At 36.4% G+C, this 21140-nt stretch overlaps 1 protein-coding gene across 11 annotated transcripts in view; it reads left to right on the forward strand.

Annotated features, from left to right (window-relative positions):
• LOC126871575 (glutamate receptor ionotropic, NMDA 2B) overlaps positions 1–21140 on the forward strand; it is a 320578-nt gene that overhangs the window by 47073 nt on the left and 252365 nt on the right. For all 11 annotated transcript variants that reach the window (XM_050630551.1, XM_050630543.1, XM_050630554.1 and 8 more), the window contains exon 2: positions 10453–10551. The gene's annotated coding sequence lies outside the window, so the exon portion shown is untranslated. The remainder of the gene's footprint in view (positions 1–10452; positions 10552–21140) is intronic.

Here is a 21140-nt window from a genome sequence, read left to right on the forward strand (position 1 = left end):
AGTATAAAGTACAAATTTTATTCGATGTTATAAAATGAATATTTCATTCTACGTATGGCAGATGCATAATTTTCTATCGATGCGTAGAGTATTAATAATTTTCGACACGACTATTGAAAATCCTTCGCAATGCAATTCGATGCGCAAATTGCACGGATTAGGGAGTCGATTACACAGCCATTAGGCAATAATTTCGCCAATTTTTAATCCGCTAACTGAGCCATTATATGCGTAATTAATTATGTCCAGATCCAAATTGTTGATAGAACTTTTGAATCACCTGACAGAGAAACAGCGAATTATTAAGTATACCGTGTTGTTGGTGTTTCTGTGGAACGTTAAAGGGCTGCGCTCGCGCGCTCCCTTGCATGCCGCAATAGGGTGAACGCTTAAAGGAAGTTTGCTGTATGTACACCTTGCACACCGAACGAGTCGAGCTTTCTGTAAACTATATGGAAAGCAAGAGAACTTGCTACCTAACGTTCTCCTCATCAGTCGGTAGGGTTTATCGTTTAATGCAGAGTCTGCGTTAATGTGGACAAGGTCTTGACTGATTAATCCAAGATGCAGTCCTATCTCAGTTCTTCTCTACTATTATAGCAATTTTCAAAGACCTGTGTTTCGAATATTGTCTCCCTGTTGGTCACATTCGTTTTCTGAGCTATCGTTCCGTAATGATTTCTTTGATAGTGTAGTATCAGAAATATATATATATATATATATATATATATATATATATATATATATATATATATATTTATTATTATTATGATGATGATTTATTTACAATAAATGGATTGTACAGATGTTGATTAAACAGAAGAACGATAATTGTTTATCGTGAACTAATCACAATAACGTACTTTAATCTAGACAACTCAATAGTTAATTTGCAACTCTCGTCACAACGGATCCAACGCTCTCTCTCTCTCTCTCTCTCTCTCTCTCACGCGGACCACACTCTCACGACAACACTAGCAATACTATCTCGACAACGCAACTCGCACTCTCTCACTCCTTGATTCACACTCTCTGGCTTCTCCACTGACACTGACTGTTCTAGCATCCCTTTGTCTTTTCTTAGGCCCACCACGCACGTGTTCCGCAAACACTCGTGGCCAGGGTCGCGTAGGCCTTTTCTACGGAACTATTCAATCGATAGACTGTATCAAAATATTTTTTATTTCTGTTCTTTAATATTAAGAATAGGAGTAAAAATTGTGACATTCTTCTTGTTGAACAGTATATATTGTATTACAATTCATATTATCACAGCCTTAGGGTCAATTTTGTAGAAATTCTAGCAAAGCGACAATATACGTAATGAACAACTGCAAATGAAAACGCGTGGAAAATTTGAGGACAGTAAAAAAAAAAAAAAAAATAACTGTACAAGATATAGTACTAGATTGAGGGATTAGTGTTTACCAATGAACCAATAATGAATAGATGGAACATTTGTTATTGGTTTTCTAATAAAATCGGTCGAAATCAGTGTTATTTTTCTTAGAGTTTATTTAAGCGACGTTTGAAAGAGGTTACACGTTGTTTCTTCATACAGTATTCAGAACATTCCACCAACGATTTAGAACTAGTTTAAAGGTAATGTTGGTTAATCTTCATTCCTGCGGTTACTTTATTATTTCTTCTCTAGAAAGAAGTAGAGTGGCTATTTTGCTTTTAATTCGAGCTATTTTTTTTTATAGAAATCGTTGAAAAAGTGTCTCTGTGAAACCTGAATTTTTCAACATCAATTCCCCAGAAATAAAGAGAATTAAATAAATGAAATATTTTTTTCGAATAGTTATATTTTCTGCTTTGCTTGCTTTGCACGCGATTAATCGTACAAATACCATCGAGCAGAATGTTGCAACGAATATACTAATTAATCCTCAAAAATGGAACGAACGTTTCAGTAAATTATTACACGGTAAATTAATTCAACAGAAGTGACGAGGGTTTGAATGCAAATGTTACAGCCTTCGAAATTTCCTTTGTTCGTTTTCGGTGTATTATCGACGAAAATTAAATTCGCCCGTAAAACTTTACCAGCCGGAAAATTCGATTTTACCGAGATGCTCGATCAACGCGCCGCGCGAGACGCGTCTCTGGGTAAATAAGTCGCGAAATTGAAATCGAGACGAATTTGCGATCTGAATCTTGTGTTTGCATAGGAGAATGTTATTCCGTTAGGTAAGGATTCCTTTAATCGACGACGATTAGTTAGGGTCAATGGTGATCGAAGGTTTATCTGTTGGAAATTACATCCGATGATAGCATCGATTTACACCTGAAAATTGTATTTCACCGCTATTTGCAAAGACGAATTTATTTTATTCTCTATGGAATCTTCAATTATTATTTCGTAATTATTAATACATTTCCTTCTTTATGAATATTCCGAATATTATTTTACTTTACCAATGTTCCAACGATTGATGTATAAAAAAGTCGCGTTACTAATCGCATTAATTATCCATCGGGTGTAAAATTTAATAACAAGAAATTCGAAGCCGAAGCAATTGAGGAGACAACTATATCGAAGAAGTATATCCAATTATCGCGACGCTTTATCCATTATCGCTTGATTAAAGTCCTCAGAAAGCAGTGCAATTTTCCGATTCATTTAGTCCATCTTCCAAGAACGTATCAGTCCGTTCCTTTCCTACAGTTTCAACGTTCGAACGATTTTACCAGCTCGGAGTCATTCGTTTCTTTGCAGGATTGTTGCTCGGGAAACGTTTATCAGACGAAAACGTAGGAAGGTGCAAGTTGGTTAGAAGGTGAACGACCCGAAGCTCTAGCTGATAAATAAATTTCCTCGAATTCCAACACTAGCGAGATGTTCTAACGAAGGCCTCATCTTTCCCGGGAATACCACGCGCTTAACATCCTTTCTTCGTTGCTTTTGTCCGTGGAATCGCATTCCCGTTGCTTTTTTCATTCCAACGATATCTCCTTTTTTCGCCGTTATTCCACCGCGCACCGCTAAGATCCATTGTGAAAGTGCCAAGTATTAAGGGGTCTTTCTCCGTTTCCTTACCTCGCTGATTCGTTCTCGTGTTCTACGTTTACCACTCCCCTTTTCGATTTCCAACGGATAACCATCCTGATCTTGTCTTCGTATCGTTATCGCCCACGTGCATTCAGAACATCACTTTCCGCTGCTGATCCGATTTTCCCTCACGCGAGTATCCTCTCGTTGGCCGGAATGCTTATTCGATGATGCCTCTTGCCGATAATTTAACAAATTGTAAATTAGCTTGCAAATTAAAGATTAAAGTACAAATTGGAGGTTAAATTTACGGATGGTAGATGCGTATTGATAATTTATACAAATTCGTGTTTTTATAAAAGTAAAAATCTGTTTTATATATTTTTGGATATGACGCGCGTTCTGAGTATTTTGGTATCTTCGAATTGATGGTATAATCGCGAATCTATATAAAAAAAAAACGGAGAATTTAAGTGGAACATTTTTTTATCTACTGAATATTGTAGCAGCTACTGTACCTTCGATTGTTTATACGTTTTTGCATATTAGGTGTACCGTATCGCACGAATGTATAAAATCCAATTGATTAAGTTGACTGTGGATCGAGAAATAGCCTAACAGCGTGAAAACGTTGAAGCTTTAAAAGCAAGAGTTACAGAGTGAAAAATAAATATAGTGTCAATATTGAAGTTTTGAAAGTAAAAACCAACTAGAGGATGGAAAATGGTATACCAGTGGCAATATTGAAGTTCCGAAAGTAAATTCCGAATAAAACAGCTTTGTAGTGCTTTCTATTTGCTTATGTCTTCTGTAAATATAAAAACAGTTTCTACGATAAGTCTTGATAAATGGAGTATCGACTTGTCACTTGTAACTTACTTGGTAAACGATCTCTATGTGACTAATACAGGCAACGATACCATTGAAGCGGTATAATCCCACTTGGAGACACCGAAACACAAAGGTTGAATGTTACCTCTAAAAAATTCTCAATTCTCTAAAAAATTTCGATTTCACTGAAATTCTTGTCCCGTTTATATCTTCAAACGTAAGAACAATAGAAAGAAGACTCGACCTGGAAACGTAACACTCTCGCGTCGAATCCTATCGAAACGGATGGTAGAATCATTAAAAAAGAAGAGACGATAACGAGAGGCAAACGAGTGAGTAGAGTATTCACCTTTGTTGGGTACAGAATTAATTAAATTAATTTGCACGTTGGACAAGCTTCCAACCTCCAGTTTCAAATTCTCTCGTCTCGGCGTTCAATTTTAAACTACGGTACAACACCGTTCCCCCTTTTCTCCTCCGGTTGCATATAAAATTACGAGAAGAATGGGAATGCAATCTGAAAATCAGAGGGAACGTTTAATGAATTACGTGTTGCAGCGGTGATTACACGGTACGGATATCGTCGCGTTCGTAAATTAAAGTATGAAATCGAATGACACGGACCGCTCGTCGAAAACCATAATTCATTTCAGCCCAGATATTTCAATTTGGGATTTCCGATTTAATCAATTTGATTCCGGCAGGTGAGAATTTTAATTAAGCGTTGGAGTACGTGAGAAGCGAATGGATAAACAGAATCTGAAGGCGGCTGGCCAGGTCGGTGCGGGTACCTTGTTCGTTTAATTCGGTTACATCGGTGCTTAACTGGAAACGCAAATAGAAACCGAGTATCCTACTGACCCGGTATCGACTGTTTCCATTTTTATTCGTCCCAGTTTCGCAACGGTGTCATTTATAAAATTCAGTTGCATTTCGCGAAATCGTTCCAATAAAATTTACCAGCTGCTCGCCAAAGGTTCGATAGCTTTGCAAAAAGTTCCCTACAAATTACGAGCGAAAAGAACATTTTCTGTCGTGTTCGAAATTCTGTGCCTTGTTTACGCGAAGCTTGCTAGATCATTGAAATAGAAAGGAGAGGCTTGAAACGATCCCGAAAGCCCGCTCACGTATACGGAATATTGCATGGTAAATGCGTCACGCATGGCAACTTTATTGACGTTGACGTGAGAGGAAAGAACAAAAGCTACCATGGCGAAAGTAAAATGCTTCTTCAAGATGTAAACCATACGCTAGGACGGCGTACTGGCAACAATGAAGCTCGTATCTGGTTTCGAAACGAACCGCTCAATTATAATAGACGATTCTCAAAATTGCGTTGAAAATTCTCTGCGTGACTTTGCACGTAATTTTCATATCTGTTTCAGTTATCTGAGAAAGATAGGATTTCGCGCACAACATTCGCGCTTTTGTAACGTTGTTTACAAAGAAGTAGAATGGGCAGAATTTTCTTTCGTTAGAGAAAGAAAATATCGAATAACGGAGAATAACGGAGAGAAACTTTTAATAGAAACAGCGAGCAAACGATTGTGGTTGTAATTTCAGTTAATTTCGTGAAAATACAATACAGGGAATAAACTTTCATAAATGCTCGGAACGCAACAACGATGGACGATTAACGTTCGCCGGTGACGTCGACTCGGCTTTATCAATTAGTTTAATATTAATCGCTTTCGAAGCGTTCCACGCAATTTATATTTGCCCCTTGTTGAAGCAATTACTTCAAGAAAAATTCTGCACCTTTTTCTTTTGCATATTTCCGTGACCTGGAGACCGCTGTTACGAAGAGAATAGAATTTAGTGAAAAAAAAATTGAAAATAAGGAGAGGTCCATATTGTTGTGCCCTTGAATATAAATTTTGTTTTTCGGTTTGCAAGGTCTAGAAACAGCAGAACTACAGGTAGATTTCTATTGCTGTTTCTTGTAGCCCTCAACTAGAGCTACACACCAAGGTTAACTTTTTGTTAATGTCCTTTACTATAAATATATGTACGTGCTCCCTATCATCCTTCTTCTAGTTGTATCGTAACACTGAAAGAGCGAGGATCTGGATCAGCATACACTATACCTGTACTTATACCAATATTTATTTCAATATATTTTTCTATTACAAATTCATCCACTCGTTCCTCTATCGGCCAACCTCAACACACCTCGACGAAAAAAATTTAACTATTCCTTACAATTTCGGTTCGTTCAATTTCAAACAAATTTCGCCTTTAGGAAATTTCGCTCTATTCCTGACGTTGGTTTCTCCATTGTCAGATACATTTCGATTCCACTTCCAAGCATTTCTCGCGTGTTTAATAACGAGCCAACGAAGGATAAGTAAGAATTAAACGATAATTAGACACTTAATCATTGGCAACATTTGAGAAAAATCGTGTGCGATAAAACGCGCGCGCGAAATATTAGGTTGTTCGAAAAGTATCTTTCGTTTCGTAAAGTGATAATAGATGAACAACGATTTCTGTTTTATATTATTTTATTGAGTTAGCTATGATCCATTTCCTTATATTTCTATTATTACGTTCGTGCATAATTCAATAAACTAATATAAAACAAAAAAACATTGTGCGTCTATTATTTCCTTATAAAACGAAAAAAAACTTTTTGGACAACCTAATACATGTTGCAATACGCGTAACATGCTGCTACGATAACTGTCTCCATTGATTTTACCAGTGTCCAGCTATGGTTTTGTTCTACCCATCCAACCGAACGCGGCTCTATTCTTCTTGTTCGTTCAGGCACGTTTTTATTCTATCATTTCGATTAGACACGCTTCTGACACAGTTATCCGTCCACGCAAGATTTTATTCCGGTCATCTACCCAAACACAGTCACATTTTTCTTGCCCGCTTACCTACTGTTTTATTCTGCTTGTCAAGTCAGGCACAGCCCCGGTGCATTCGTTCGTCCAAATGTTTCATTTCATTGTAATGGAAACCAACTTCCATCCCGTCCATTCAACGGTTTTAATTAAAGTTTCATTACAACCAGTCGTTTGTCACTCCAATCCTTCGAATAATAGAATATTTTCAACACGACCAAAGAGTTAAGCTTCGATATACAAGGAAATTTATTTCACTGAAACTCTTTCTCTTTTATTTCGCTGATCGTTAAGTGACAGGTATTGTGCATTTACGAGGAATTTGGCAGTGTAAAATATCCAAAGTATAGAGCTTTCCGTTATATTTGGCAAGTAAAACAATTTTTTACCGAGTTCTGCTTTCACTATAGGGAACTCGATGGTAGAAAATTGCGCAGAATGCACGCAATACGAAGAAACCTGTGAGATACTCGAAGTATAGCGCTTTCTATAATACTAGGCAATAATAATACTGATAATACGTAAAACAATTTTGTATCGAGCCTCTGTTTCCCTAAGTATATTCTCAAAGGTATGAAGTTGCATAAAAGTTCACAGTCTATCGACAAGACAGTGATTAAAAATCGGTGTTGCGGAATGCCGGCGACTGACAAAGTGAAGAGGACGAACATACGCGACTCCGCGTTGATTCTGCTGGAATCCGGATGCGTTTTGTTCGGGGTAAAAACAAGAATTGGAAAAGAAGAATCGAAAGGGAACATCTGCAATGGTAAAGAGTGGGGTTCCATTTGTTGGTCTAGAGACCCTAAAAGGTCGTGCGCGGGTTCGGCCGAGCGGCTAAACGAATAAATGCCTAGGGGACAGTGGTCAGACGCTTCTGTCCAAGTTCCACGCGTTCCAGGAACGCGATTATCAACTCTACTCTGGAGATAAATCAAGCTCCAAGGGTCCGACTTCCGAGAGACTTTATTCCTGCGATGCTTCGTTTTTGTTGATTCTCCGATTACTTGTCGCTCAAAACAATTAAATTTCCCAACTGAACCCTTTACGTGGATTTCTCTTTTATTATTTCTCAGTGAAAATAAGGATAAAATCTTGAGGTTTATTACCGTCGATTCTTATTTTCATCTTTACGAGCTTTTCGTTTCCCAACATCTTGTTGGTATCGTCTATGGATATTGTAGTATCGTGGACAGATTGCCTAAGAAATATCGGGTGACCCATAAACAATGTTGCGAGAAAGCCTAAGTGCCGACAGGCCGAAAAGGTCGGGAAACTTCAACGGCCCAAACGACCTATCGGTGTGTCGTCTGTCCTTCAGTCGAATAGTTACGCGGAAGTTGATTATGATCGCGGTCGGTTACGGAACACGTACGTGGTGGTGGTATGAGAAAAGACAAAGGGACGCTTAAGGGAGAAAGACGAATTAATCGGCAGTCGTTAACTAAGAGTCGAGCTGCGAGGAGTCGAGAGTTGAGTTGCCAAGTTGTTATGAGTTGTAAACTATTAGTTGTGAGTTGTGAATTATTTATTTAGTTGTCTTTGTTATAGCACATTACGGTATTTGGTTCGTGTTAAATTATCATCGTTTCCTGTTTAATCTATTGTAAATAGATCCGTGTATCGATAAACTTATCATATAGGATAGAAATCATTGGAAACCCTAATTTCTAATATTTCTGATAAAATAAATCATATGGTATATTATCAAGGTTTTCAGACGTTTTTCTTCGTGCGTTAAATTTTTTCTGCAATCTCGCTGTTCTCGTGGAATTGCTTTTGCGAATTCCAGTTCAACAAAGTTCAGATGCTGTTTGCAGGAGATTCACTCTTTTTCTATTTGAAACCATAGAGAATTACGACCATAGGACGATCGAAATTTTTCTACTGAATTTTGAGATATTATTGCTGATCGAGGTGGAAATTGTTCGTCCGAGTCTACTTGTAACGGTAATCGGATTTTTTAATAAATATTGTTACTTACCGAAGTGTGAATTATTCCGTATTTATTTGTAACAATAACTGGACTTTCGAATAAACGTTATTTACAACCTTCGATCGAGATTTTTTCATCGATCTCCGTTTTATTATACATCTACTTTGTTTCATTGACTTGAAAAATTGTAGGACGTGCCTCGAGTCGCGGCGGATTTATGCGTATACTGTACAGAAGATATTCTCCAGAGTTCCGTACTTCTAGAGTTACAAAAATTTTCTTTATCGTAGTCTAAAAGTTCTGAAATAGAGAAGAACAAGGATCACAATTCTCGTATTTCTTCGGACACGGTATTCGTACTAAACAAGGTTGCTATTTTTAGGATATACTCGCTTTACCATAGAAGAAGTATACAATTTTTTACACCCTCTCGTAACTTTAAAATAAAAATAACTATCGTAACTAAAATCACAGACGAAGGACAGAGTGAATTTATCTTCCTCGGAGATCTCGTATGTTCGTGTTCCGAAATATTGACCATGCAGTAGGGTCTGTAATAAAATTAGTTGTAAAATTTTCTACTAATTTCATCCTTTCCGCTTCTATTTTTAATTTCATTTTTACATATATGTATATTTTATTAATTTTTGCCTACCGGCTATAAAGTGACATTGATTTACATAGATTTCTCATTCACGTTCTCATTCAACCTCGATAATTTCATTATTGCATACTATAATGAAATTGTAAATTAATCGTTATTCAAATATGATACAGAATTGAAATTAAAATTAAATACGAGAAGTTGTTCCCTTAGAATATCGATGCAAATGCATAGAATAATTTAGGGATTTCTCACAATTTTCTAGTTCTAGTTCTCTAGTTTTTCTCTGATTATCGTAATACTTCGCAATAATCGATACATTTCCTTAACTATACGATATTATAGTAATACGTATTTAGAAATTCCGAGTACGTACTGTGGTTCGGTGTAAATACATTTAAGAGGAAACTGAAAAATATCGTGACATTCTGATGACTGGGTAGTCCCAATTTCGAATTAAGCAAAAGGTGTTTCTTTCCTTTATGAGTCGTGAAGCAGGCGCAGGATAGTGGGCCACGATTCCAGAGATCGATGGATCTTTTCGTGCACGCATTTTGGTGAGCGTGCCAAGAGGAATAGGAAATCGAACTGTCATCACGCAGCCAGCGACCGTATTTTTACGTGTCCACAAAGAGCCAGTTCGATATTGCTACTTCAGAAATGATGGCCGCAGTTCCTTTCTCACGAAGGCGCGCCTTTCGTCGATAAATTGAGAATAATATATCGCGCGATATATTTTTTCTCCTATGAATAATTCGTCAGTTGGTTCGACGTCGTAAACGCGCGATCTGATGCACTTTGTTACTTCGACTTCTCGCTCGTAGTATTTTTCATCTTTGAAGTTATGAAAAGAAAGTTCGATTAGTTGGATAGTCGGCGGACAATTACACACATCTTTATAACTCAAGTTATTTTTCATCGAATTGACCATCAGCTTTTCCCGAAGTTTACATATTATCTTTGACGTTGATTTATAGACAATAAAATATATCAGAATAAATCAGCACTGATATTAAATACGACACGATTTATTATTTAAAAGAAGTAACGATATACGTACATAAAAATGTAATAGCTACGTTTTATGAAGTATAGAATAAAAGCAGTAAGATTAGTTTTACTTTACAATTAAAACTCATTAATGTTTTATTAATGATATTTTGAGTAATATCTTTTTTTCTATTGTTTTGATATTTATAAATTAACGTAAAACATGTTAATTTTATTTCGACAGAAAGTTGGTGTGCCTCATTGCCCGGCTACAAGTAGTATGACCCCGTTCGTGGTCAGGCACAAGTCAAGTGGAAATTGCCCGGTTCTACACTGGCATCGAGTAAGTAGAATACCACTATGACTTATTAGACAAACTCGTACGGATTTATAATTGACTTGAGAACGTGTATGCTTGTTTTTAACCGAGTTTCTTCTTTAACTAAAAATAACATATTTTTCGTTTGAAGACTGACTGAAATATGACGTAGAAACTTTAAACTAGCTTATTTATTTTTTATGAAAGTAACATGAGAAAATATGAAAGTAACATGAGAAAATATGAAAGTATACTATATTCTAAAATATTCAGAAAAATATACAAAGAAGGCTGGTTCAAATTCAGAAACCAGTTTATTTAAAATAAAACTTAGCTATTTTGAAAAAGCAGAAAGCAGCATGAAATAGCTATTTTATATTTATGAAGGGAATACTATTTTATCGTAGTAACGAAGTATTCTTGCGTGGCCTGCGTTCACAAAGCATGTCATTATTACAATAACTAATCGAAACGATTAACAAAGCAGAATCTTTTATCACGTTGTTTTAAAAATTAAAGAAATAAAAACAAAGGCGAACAGAATATCATTGAAATGATAATTCGATTCTTTCGCAAATTACTGTAATACTAATCGTTTAAATGACAGAAAAAGAATTTCAAAACCGAATTTTTCAATAATCAAACTGATTAGAAACAGCAAAAAAAAAAAAAAAACAGGACATTAATCACGAGAGAATTCGATTTTCCATTGATACCCCTGTCGATTGTTAGCCAAACAATACCATTTATTTTACGTGCTGTTAAAAAATCGTCTGGAAATTCATCGACAAGCGAAATTGAGTACGAATGTTTACATCTGTACCTCCGCGCGAGTAATCACGCAAACACTCCAGGAATGAAGATCAGAATGGAAGGCAAATGTTTGAAGTCGTTATAACAGGTACGTGGGTGCTGCACGCCATCCGAAATTCTTCAATTTTGCAGCACGCGTGATTATTTTGCGCTCGTTGAATACACACAGGATGCGAGCGTCTTGCACGCCGTAAAATCCACACAACTGTTGAACAAAGTTTTCCCTCGTTGCACGATGTTTGCTCCACGCGGAATCGTGTGTTCTGCACGAGAGAGTATCGACGACAAAGCAAGAAAAAAGTGAGCGGAAATGTTTGCCAAAGGAATTGTTAATGGCGGTAATTTTAGTTGAAACAACGCTGACATTTAACTCGGCTTTGAGATTTTCCTTTTTTTCTTTTTCTTCGTCGTGACGTTTGAACGGCTGTGATGCTGCGTGGCGAGTGCATTGTTCCTTTGCGTTTTTGCGAATGCGTCACTTCTTTCATGCATTAACGACGAGAAAAGGATTCTCTTATCGACGAGGCTAATTTCGGCCGGTTTTCAAACGAAAAATGTGCAACTTTCTTTAACGCAAAGATGATATCCTCATATTTTCGACCTCGTCTTTTGAATAAACGTAAGAGACAGAGAGACTGCGAGGAAAGGAACGAAAGAAGGAGACAAATTTAATAAAGTGTTAACGTGGAAGGCATTTTTAAATAAACTAGATTTTATGTTTGATGTTAAAGTAAATTCAATTCGTATTCTGTCTACAACGAAGAAACAGAAACGACCCACTTTTAAATTTGAGTAAATATTTGAAACATTCTATTAAACGTCTACGAGTAGTTAAATGGAAATGGTATAGAAGCTTCGATCATTGAAATGACATAGAATAATCCAAGGAAGAGTATAAATTTGTTTCAAGTATGAATAGCGATTCCTTTAAGCCATATTTTATAGTCAAGTGCGTAGATTTTAGCGTCATGTTTTTGTTTCCTTTTTTTCTTTTATGATATTTTCGCCGGGGTAAACTTTTGAGCGCCTGAGAATTTAGGTAAACCCGAAAGTTTCTCCGGGTCACGGAATTAGGGTCGACACTTCGCTCAAAGCTGTTCGACAAAATCTAAATTGCCCACGGCACGAAAAAGCTTTCTCTTTCGCTTATCTTTCGTTCTCTCTTTGGATATTTCTCTCCTACGTGGAATCCTTTGAGGTTACTCAGAAGGGAAAACTTTGTTAACAGGGATCGGCATTCAAATCTTTAGAAAAATGTCAGCAGTTCGACAAGGTATCGAACATCACCAAATTTTATCTCTACTTTCATCCTCTTCGTCCCTACATTAAAATAACAATATACGTCTTTTTATCGTGAAATATGCAGCGCAGATAATTTTCAGTTAAAGTATCGAGTGTTATCACGAAAAGATATAGAATAAACGCGTGATACGATTTCAAAAATTAAACGGATAATTTCATATACTATATCATATTTTTAATTTTATTTTCATTATCGCTATTGAATTACTGATGTTTACGTATGCGTATGAAATTTCAAGATACAATAATGTTCAGAATATTTATAATGTGCAAAATATGTCCAAGTATGATATATTGCACGAATATCGCTATACATATCATTTATTTTATATGTTTTAAGCTACACTTTTACTGGAACATACGCAACTGACAGATGGGAAATATATTGTAGCGATCCGACCATCTATTACCGATGAATCATAACATAGTATGGTTGTAACATCAACTAAGTCGGCGAACAAAATTTCTTCCAAATGTTTCTAATTTTCGTTTCCGCGTTTCGACAGTCTATGTATTATACTTATATTTGGCACGAACGATATTATAATATTTAAGAAGAGAAATGAATCATTCACAAATATATGAAACTGAACGAACATATGAAATTTAGTCACTGTTTCAACTCATACTTTTACGAGAATAAATTTACAGACGAGAGATCTATCGCGATATTCTGTCTGGCTGTTAACGATAAATAGAAAATTACAATTACAAACATCAACTGTATCGACGAATAAATACTTAATCTTCGTTCGGACGTTTGCACGGTTCAAGTGTCCCTCTGGAACGATACCTATTTCGCTATCGCGAAATCGAAAAGCAGAGAGTGTCATTTCGATTCGTATTCGATGAATCTCGTGTCGTTCTATTTTGTTCTTGATCGAGAGACTCCCGATTGACTTTAGGAGCAGAATAAGGATCCACGGTGTCATTCTTTTCGCGATTTATCTTATTTCATTCGATCATCCTTCCCGGAAGTCGTTTCGCCTTTCTCTTCTACTCTCTGTGATTCAGCTTTCTGTTCACTGTGTTCTCAGATTTCTAAGCGAACGTCGAAACACACCGACTATGAAAAAGGTTGCCCTCGGTTATTGGAAATTGAGGAAATTATCGATCTCGCGAGGAAATCGTGTCGCCATGCGAATACCGAAAAGTCGCGACGAAATTCCTGAAATTCTAGCCGCTCTGACATTTGTACCGAAACCGTATTCTCGTTTCGTTCTCGATAGGCATCGACTCTCGAATGGCTAACAATAGACGAATAAACGAAGCATGGAAGAGTTTTCAGGTCCACTTTGTTTTTGTTTGGCAAGCAATATTTTCTGCACAAACAGTGAAAAGATATTGGATCTGCTAAAAACGGTTTTCGACGCTTTCCTTATGTTAGTTTATCCTTATGTTCCAAACGAAGTATACTTACGTGTTAAAAATGAGACAGTTTTATATTTGATCATTCGCACGATTGGTTGCAGATTGACAATGCATGGTATTTATAATTAGCGAGGGGACAATTATTACATAATTGAATTTTTAGTACGTTATTGCGTTATTATTGGAGTAATTTTATTTTAGTTAATTTTAAATCATTGTAGGTATTGATCATGATAGGAAATGTGTTTATTAATTATAGACATCGCATACTATATTCATTTTACGGCAAATTTATAGCGATTGAATAGGAAGATATAGGAGATATATTTGTTAATTATAAATATTCTATTAAAAGTTGGTAGCTTTTAAGATAAAAAGCCGTTTCTTCCATAGACATTAAAAAATGCATTGTAAGCACAGTAATTACTATGCGCAAGGAAAGTTCAAAAAGGATACATAAAGGAAGATAAATCTTCAAACTCGAGCGATGAGTTTAGCTAAATTTTTGTTCTCTTTACGGCGTCAATCAACGAGAACTTACGAGTATCGTTAAACAGTTTACTTTAAAAACGTAGCGTCTTCGGTTTTTTCGAAATTTCACTTTGCTGTCACACTTCCTCGCTAGTCGAGCGTCGAATTTTACAAATTTGATTCGTGATCGATTCAACTAATCAAGCAAATGTTACTGTAATTTCACCCTAACGAATTTCTAAGTAGTTGAAATTCCGCGAACGTTCGTCTTCGTTTCACGAACTATGGTTTCAATTCGACGAAAATCGCATTGATCTCGTTGACGCATCAAATTTTCCCATATTTTCAACTTTGCGTCAAAGCTTCGCGATTGAATCAGACCTTTAGTTCATACTAAAATGGTATCAAAACTTTAGTTCGCTCTAAATCTGTATGAAAGCTGCTACTTCTAAGATTTATCAAATCCCACGATAGTCTGAATTCTTGAAATTTCAAGAAATTTTAAGATACTAAGGGAATATATATAAAGCAAATAGAACTGGTACATTAAATTCTTTTCATATTTTCGACTTTGCGTCAAAGTTTCAATCGCCGTTAAAATTGAATCAGACCATCGGTTGCTACTGAAATTGTATGAAAACTTTGGCTCATTCTAAAGTCGTGTTATAGCTGTTATTTTTTTTACTTCTATCAAATCTCACGATAGCCTAAGTTGCTGAAATTTCAACATAGTGTAAGAGACTAAGGGATCATAAAGAAATAAGAATTATATGAATTACAATTTCTTGGAACGGCAGAGACAGTGATTTTCGTTTCCAACTTCATCTTCAGCAATTGTCCGATTAACATTGTGAGGCGACGCGAGATACGAAGTAACGCCGCCGGAAGCAGCACGAGGAGGAAATTATTCGAAGAACGAGCGAAAGTCGTTGCAGAGGACAATAGAAACGGGGTCGGAAGCTTTCTGCTGTACGATTGTAATTATATGAAGCCCAGGTTCCCCTGGGAAACGACAGAGCAAGGGCGTCACGCTACAAATGGTGTCGGATGTATTCTTGGCTGAAAGATGGAAAGGAACAAGGGGCGTGGAACAACAAATTCGCCTAGAACGTCTGCTTTCTGCCATGCGAACACAGTTTTCCGTTTGATGTTTGGAAACAGTTGGATTACTCAGCGTGGATTGAAATTTGTTTATTTATACGAACGAAGAAACGTATAATACACGTACAGATATATGCAAATCTATAGGTGGAAGAAAATTAGAAATTATCGGGTGAAAAAATTCACTGTTAAGTACAATATTAAATTTTAATCGCGAAGCTTGATTTCACTCCACTCCGATTTCTTGCGATTGCAATTAATTTTCTTAACTAATGTGTCATATTTTGTATTTTTTATGGAACGTTGAATCACGCTAGACCAGTCTCTATAATAAAATATCATTTGATCATGAGGCAATTATTTCAGTTCAGTTGTCGATCTACTATGCTGCTTCAGCTTGTCGAGTGTACGATGAGCGTAGAGCAGTGCACGTGCATTTTTTCAACGTACGCCTTTCTATTACTTCACCGTGTAATTCACGCATTTGCACTTTCTGTCACTGTTGTTTATGTTTGACTTACGTTTCATTTTCTACGTGATCTTCGTGAAGTTTGGAACGTATGTACAGCACACGACATAAAACGTTATCACGCTTTAATTATGCCGGAAGACCAAATTAGACAAGCTGCTTCCACTGGGTTATAAAGTTACGATCCGCGATAATCTTATACCTATATATATCACACTCTTCTAAGAACGTCTCGTAGGTCTTAGAAGGAATATTCGACCGAAATTTTGGTACCCTACGATAGCTCAAAAGTTGAGAAACTCGAAGAAGAATTATAGAACTTTGGGGACTTGCGTGAAATGTTTCGAAGTCGACGCAAAACAAACAGTCGATGCTGTATTTATTATACAGTTGGAGTTCTGGGAAATTAAAAAAAAAGGAATCGAAAGAAGAAGTCTTTATTATAAAAATGCGTTCCTTTTTATAAATTAATATAGTTTCCTTCGTATTAAAAATTATATGTTGAGAATAATTAAAGAAAAATATTGGCACTATGCTAAACAAAAATATTTAAACCATAAACCATAAACACCGTAACCTTTTAATACACGAGCATATCTTATATTTTCCTTGTATATTAAATGAAAACAGTCGATCGTTTCGTATTGTCGATGCGGAGCTAGCGAAAAGCAGGAGTCAGAGTCCCTTGCTGGCCTGTTAACGTATTTCCGCTCAACGTGACGCGTAAACAATAGAAACTCACGTCCATATGTCGACTTTTATACTTGTTCGCCGTCACCTTCCCGATTTACCAATGTTTTCCCGTTGGCGATCTTCCATCGTGTTGCATTTTTCATGGGGTGCCGATTCCAGTGAAAATCCAGTCAGTGAGCATGACAAGCGTTTCCTGACCAATCGAACGCGTACCAGAAATATTCTGTCATGCTTGTTCAATCGTAATACGCTCGTGAAATTGACGTTATCGTACTGGATGTTATTACTGGTTGTTTTTCCAAGATCCAGGACAAATTTATATGGCAAAAAGGAGAAATAGCCCGAGAATGCTATTAGCATAATACATTAAGGAATGTCGGTCAAATGGTTTTGTTACTTTTATATTTTGTAAATTACATTTTTATTTATTTTACTGTTATTCGAATGTGAAATGTACACTTGGTGGAACAAAGCGAACAGTTTAAGAAAGCAGAAAATAAATTAAAAACTTTCGCAATTCAAAATATAATTAATTACGAATACATTACTGCATTATGATTAAATTGAAATTAACTGCGAATTATAGTCATTTGGATGTAGTTGGAATTCCGATTGTCGTGACTTAATCGACAGAATGAATGAATGAATTTTTCTGTTGTTACTCGAATACAAGCTCAACAAATCGGTGAAAGAATCCATTATGAACCACGTGATTCCATTGGTAGTTCTTTATCAAATCAATATTAATGAGATTCTACGTTATCGGTGGAACCACCTGTCATCAATTGCGAACATTATTCACTTCGATTTGTACGAGTGTAAAATAGAAAGAAGGGAGGCAAATCAGTGATTATAAATTCAAATTTTCAGGAAAAAATGATTATACTAATTTAAGATACCTTTCTCACGAATAAGTATTGCGGAACACGGTTGAAAAAGGAAGTCTAAATTCACGGCAAAGGTAAATTTTTGCAACATTAATGGTAATGTTGTTTCTTTCACCGCGTAAGTGAAGTGTATAAAGCATATTGTCATAGCCAGTGTAACAAGTAATTTTTCGCGTAAGACAAAGTACTCGTTTGCCTGAAAATAGCCGTGAAATTTCATGTTTCGTGATATAAACGGTCCAGCGATAAAATTACGTTCCGAAATTTCAGTTTTGACACGAGATAAGTGGAACGAAACGCGTTGTTGGATCTGTATCTTGCTCCTCGACTTAACTCTTTTGATCATATAATATTCTGTAAAACGATATTAACAGTTCTGTTCGAACGATTCTCTGATAGATTTATCGGAGAATTTAATCCCCTACAAAAATTTCGATGATGCGCGAAGCTTCCTTCGAGGAAAAAGATATAAGACAGAAGTTCCAATGAACTTTTACACGCTTCAATCCGTTTTAAATTTCTATTAACGAAAGTTTAGCGACTAGCAGAGTCTCGTCCTCTCTCCGTGCTAATTGAATTTTACGGCGCTGATACTTTCCAACATAATACTTCTTGAAAAGTATGTCGGAAAAGATTGAAAACGTGCAGTGACGTTTACGGCAAGAAAACAAATTTTTTACGAATTTTAGCAGTGTGAATAATTAATCGAAAGCGAAATAAATACGCAGGACGAGTGCAGCTGCAAAAATCTGTAAAATGTGAAAATTGGGATTCGCGTTACAATATTTAGACTATAACGCGTTCTTTTATTACAGTCTTATTTCTATAATCATGGAATAGTATATTGGAATATTAAATTTCTCTCATGTTTTTGTTTTCGTTATCTGTAAGAGGTACCAGCCATTGATCATTTATATTAATTATGAGATATATTGAAATATTAAATTTCTCGCTCGTTTTTGTTTTCATTATCTGTAAGAGACATCAGCTATTGATTATTTATATTCTATACTTAACAATGTGTGTAAAAATACGAATTTCTATGAACATCCGCGATTCAACAGTAAGATAGGAAAAAATTTTCAACAAAAATACTTTCAACCTCGCGCGTATCATTTCCACTCCTTTGCTCGTAAATCACTCGTCATTTACAAAATCTTTTATCGCGTAAAACACTAGGTTCGCGAAAGCTGGTGCATAATCTCGTACATTTTTATCGCGCAAGACACCAGAACACCGCCAGAGAATCATTTTATATCTAACAGTCTAACAACGACACACAGAATCCTTTGGTATCCCAAACAACTTCCTGCTTTCCTGGCCGGCCGTTTTCGCTCAACAACTCGTCCGATTATCACCGTTCTCGCTCAATTTTCCGTTTCACTGCCTTTCCACGAGCACGGCAAGTTCCCACTTTGCTCAAACATTCATGCATGCAAATTTCGGCCAGCCGTGCGATCTCCATCGTCTCTCGTCCCTTTGCGACACGCGTCAACGGAATAAAACAGCGTGCAGTTGCATTTCGACGGGTGCAATCTTACGATATTCGTGCGTTCACGCGAACTTATGGTTACGTTGGATGCATATTCCGGCGAATCGACAGGCAAGGTCCAACGAATCGAGTTCGTCAAAGTAACGGATAGACCGCGGATTTTTATGCGAACTCACAGTTTTGTGATGTCATGATAAAAAAATAGGACTTGGGTAGAAGATTGTTTCACTTAACAATTATTATAAAAATCGCGATACCTTGGATATTTTATATATTTTTTCATATTATCTGCGTCATGTGCAATTTTGCACTTTTGAATTTCCTATAAATGTAGTAAATAAGTCGAGCATGTATATGGATCTGCGTGCGTGAATATCAGAATATCAGTTTCTAACCATAGCTTGACGCGGCTAGATTCACGTGAAACGAGGATCTAGATGCAGGATGCTTATGGCAGATACGCTGATGGTAGACACGGGCAATCCTACACACTGTCCGCGATCTTACATGGTTACATACGGTTCGCAGTGTGCAAACACAACGCGTACACGAACAACGTATTTTACAGATGGCAGAGAACGCTCGGTCCGACACAGCTCTCAGTTGCGACGCGAGATTAACATTAATACGCTGCACCGCGTTTCTCTGTAATAGATACTGGATTACATAGGTCCTACGTGATACGATTTTCCGATGAATCGTTACGGAGCATGGTCGATTCGGATGCAATTCCGTGCTGGACGATTGTCACGAAGGTTGAAATTAGTTAGTTAGATCGCTTTTTTTTGCCAATTAATATTATCAAATAAGTATCTGTGACTTAAGGATGAGGAAGTAGTATGATTTTGATACCTTTGGTATTGTATTTTATACGAATAGTAAGTCTTGGGATACGATGTATCAAATTCATACAATTCATACAACGGGAGTAAGATTCTACTAGATAGGTGGCAGGAAAATTTTTGGAAATTCAGAAGATGAATGTAGTCTGTCAGGTGGTGTATCTTTGGCTTTGTATTCTATAGAAGAGTGGATTTTACGTGCATTTTCTGCAGCGGAATGAATAATATATATAAATAAATAAGAATAAACAAGCAGTCAAAGAATTTTTGAAAATTTGGAACATCAACGTAATCCGTGCATAACCATGCACCTTTAGCATAATGTTTTTCGGTAAATTAAATTTTAAGGAATGAAGATTTCACGCGGTGGAAGTAAGTGAACTTCTGGATGAAAGACAATTTTGAATAATAATAAGTGTAATATTCAATTAAATTAGAATATTCAATTCGATAAAATATAAGTTTCTTTTCGAAAACTTGATCGACGTTTTTCGAAAGAAGGCTCAATCACGCTCGTACATCGATCGGTCCTATAGAGCCCAAACTTTTTTCATTTGAGGATTATAAACTTGTCGAGAATTCAACGCATTATACCCAAAGTTTAATTAATCCACCGGAGAATATACGAGTGAACTTGTCTAGCACGCATTCGAAAATACCAGAATTCCCTTGCGAATATTACACGTGTGATCTATTGAAAAGCGGTGTACACGAAATACACTATACCAAGATCGTATTTTAAGCCACTAACCCGTATCTAAGTATACTTTGTATAAACGATTCCAATTAAAGTAATCCAATGATAATAAATTCATGATTTTGCAAGAACGAAAGATCCAGAGAGTAAAGGCTATGGAAAGATAAAAAATCCGGATCGTTTTGAATTTCATAATTCCAATGTTAAACACCATTCTGTTTGTTCAGATAGAAACGACCCTGTTCTACTTGTGCGTGTTCAAACAAAGCCTGCAACGGTGTCTGAGCAAGAATGATCGTGTTTTACTTGTCTAACTCTCGGTTGCTATATCTCCCTTGTGTATCCATGGCTTGTGGGTGATCATGGATTCCCTGTCTGACAACGTAGTGCGTTATTCTTACTTCAAACTAGGATCTACGAAGCAAGTTGAGAATCACGATCGTGATAAGTAGTTCCTGAAGAGATGTTCCCGACG

This window comes from Bombus huntii, chromosome 1, assembly GCF_024542735.1.
Source record: "Bombus huntii isolate Logan2020A chromosome 1, iyBomHunt1.1, whole genome shotgun sequence".
In the NCBI taxonomy this organism is placed as follows: domain Eukaryota; kingdom Metazoa; phylum Arthropoda; class Insecta; order Hymenoptera; family Apidae; genus Bombus; species Bombus huntii.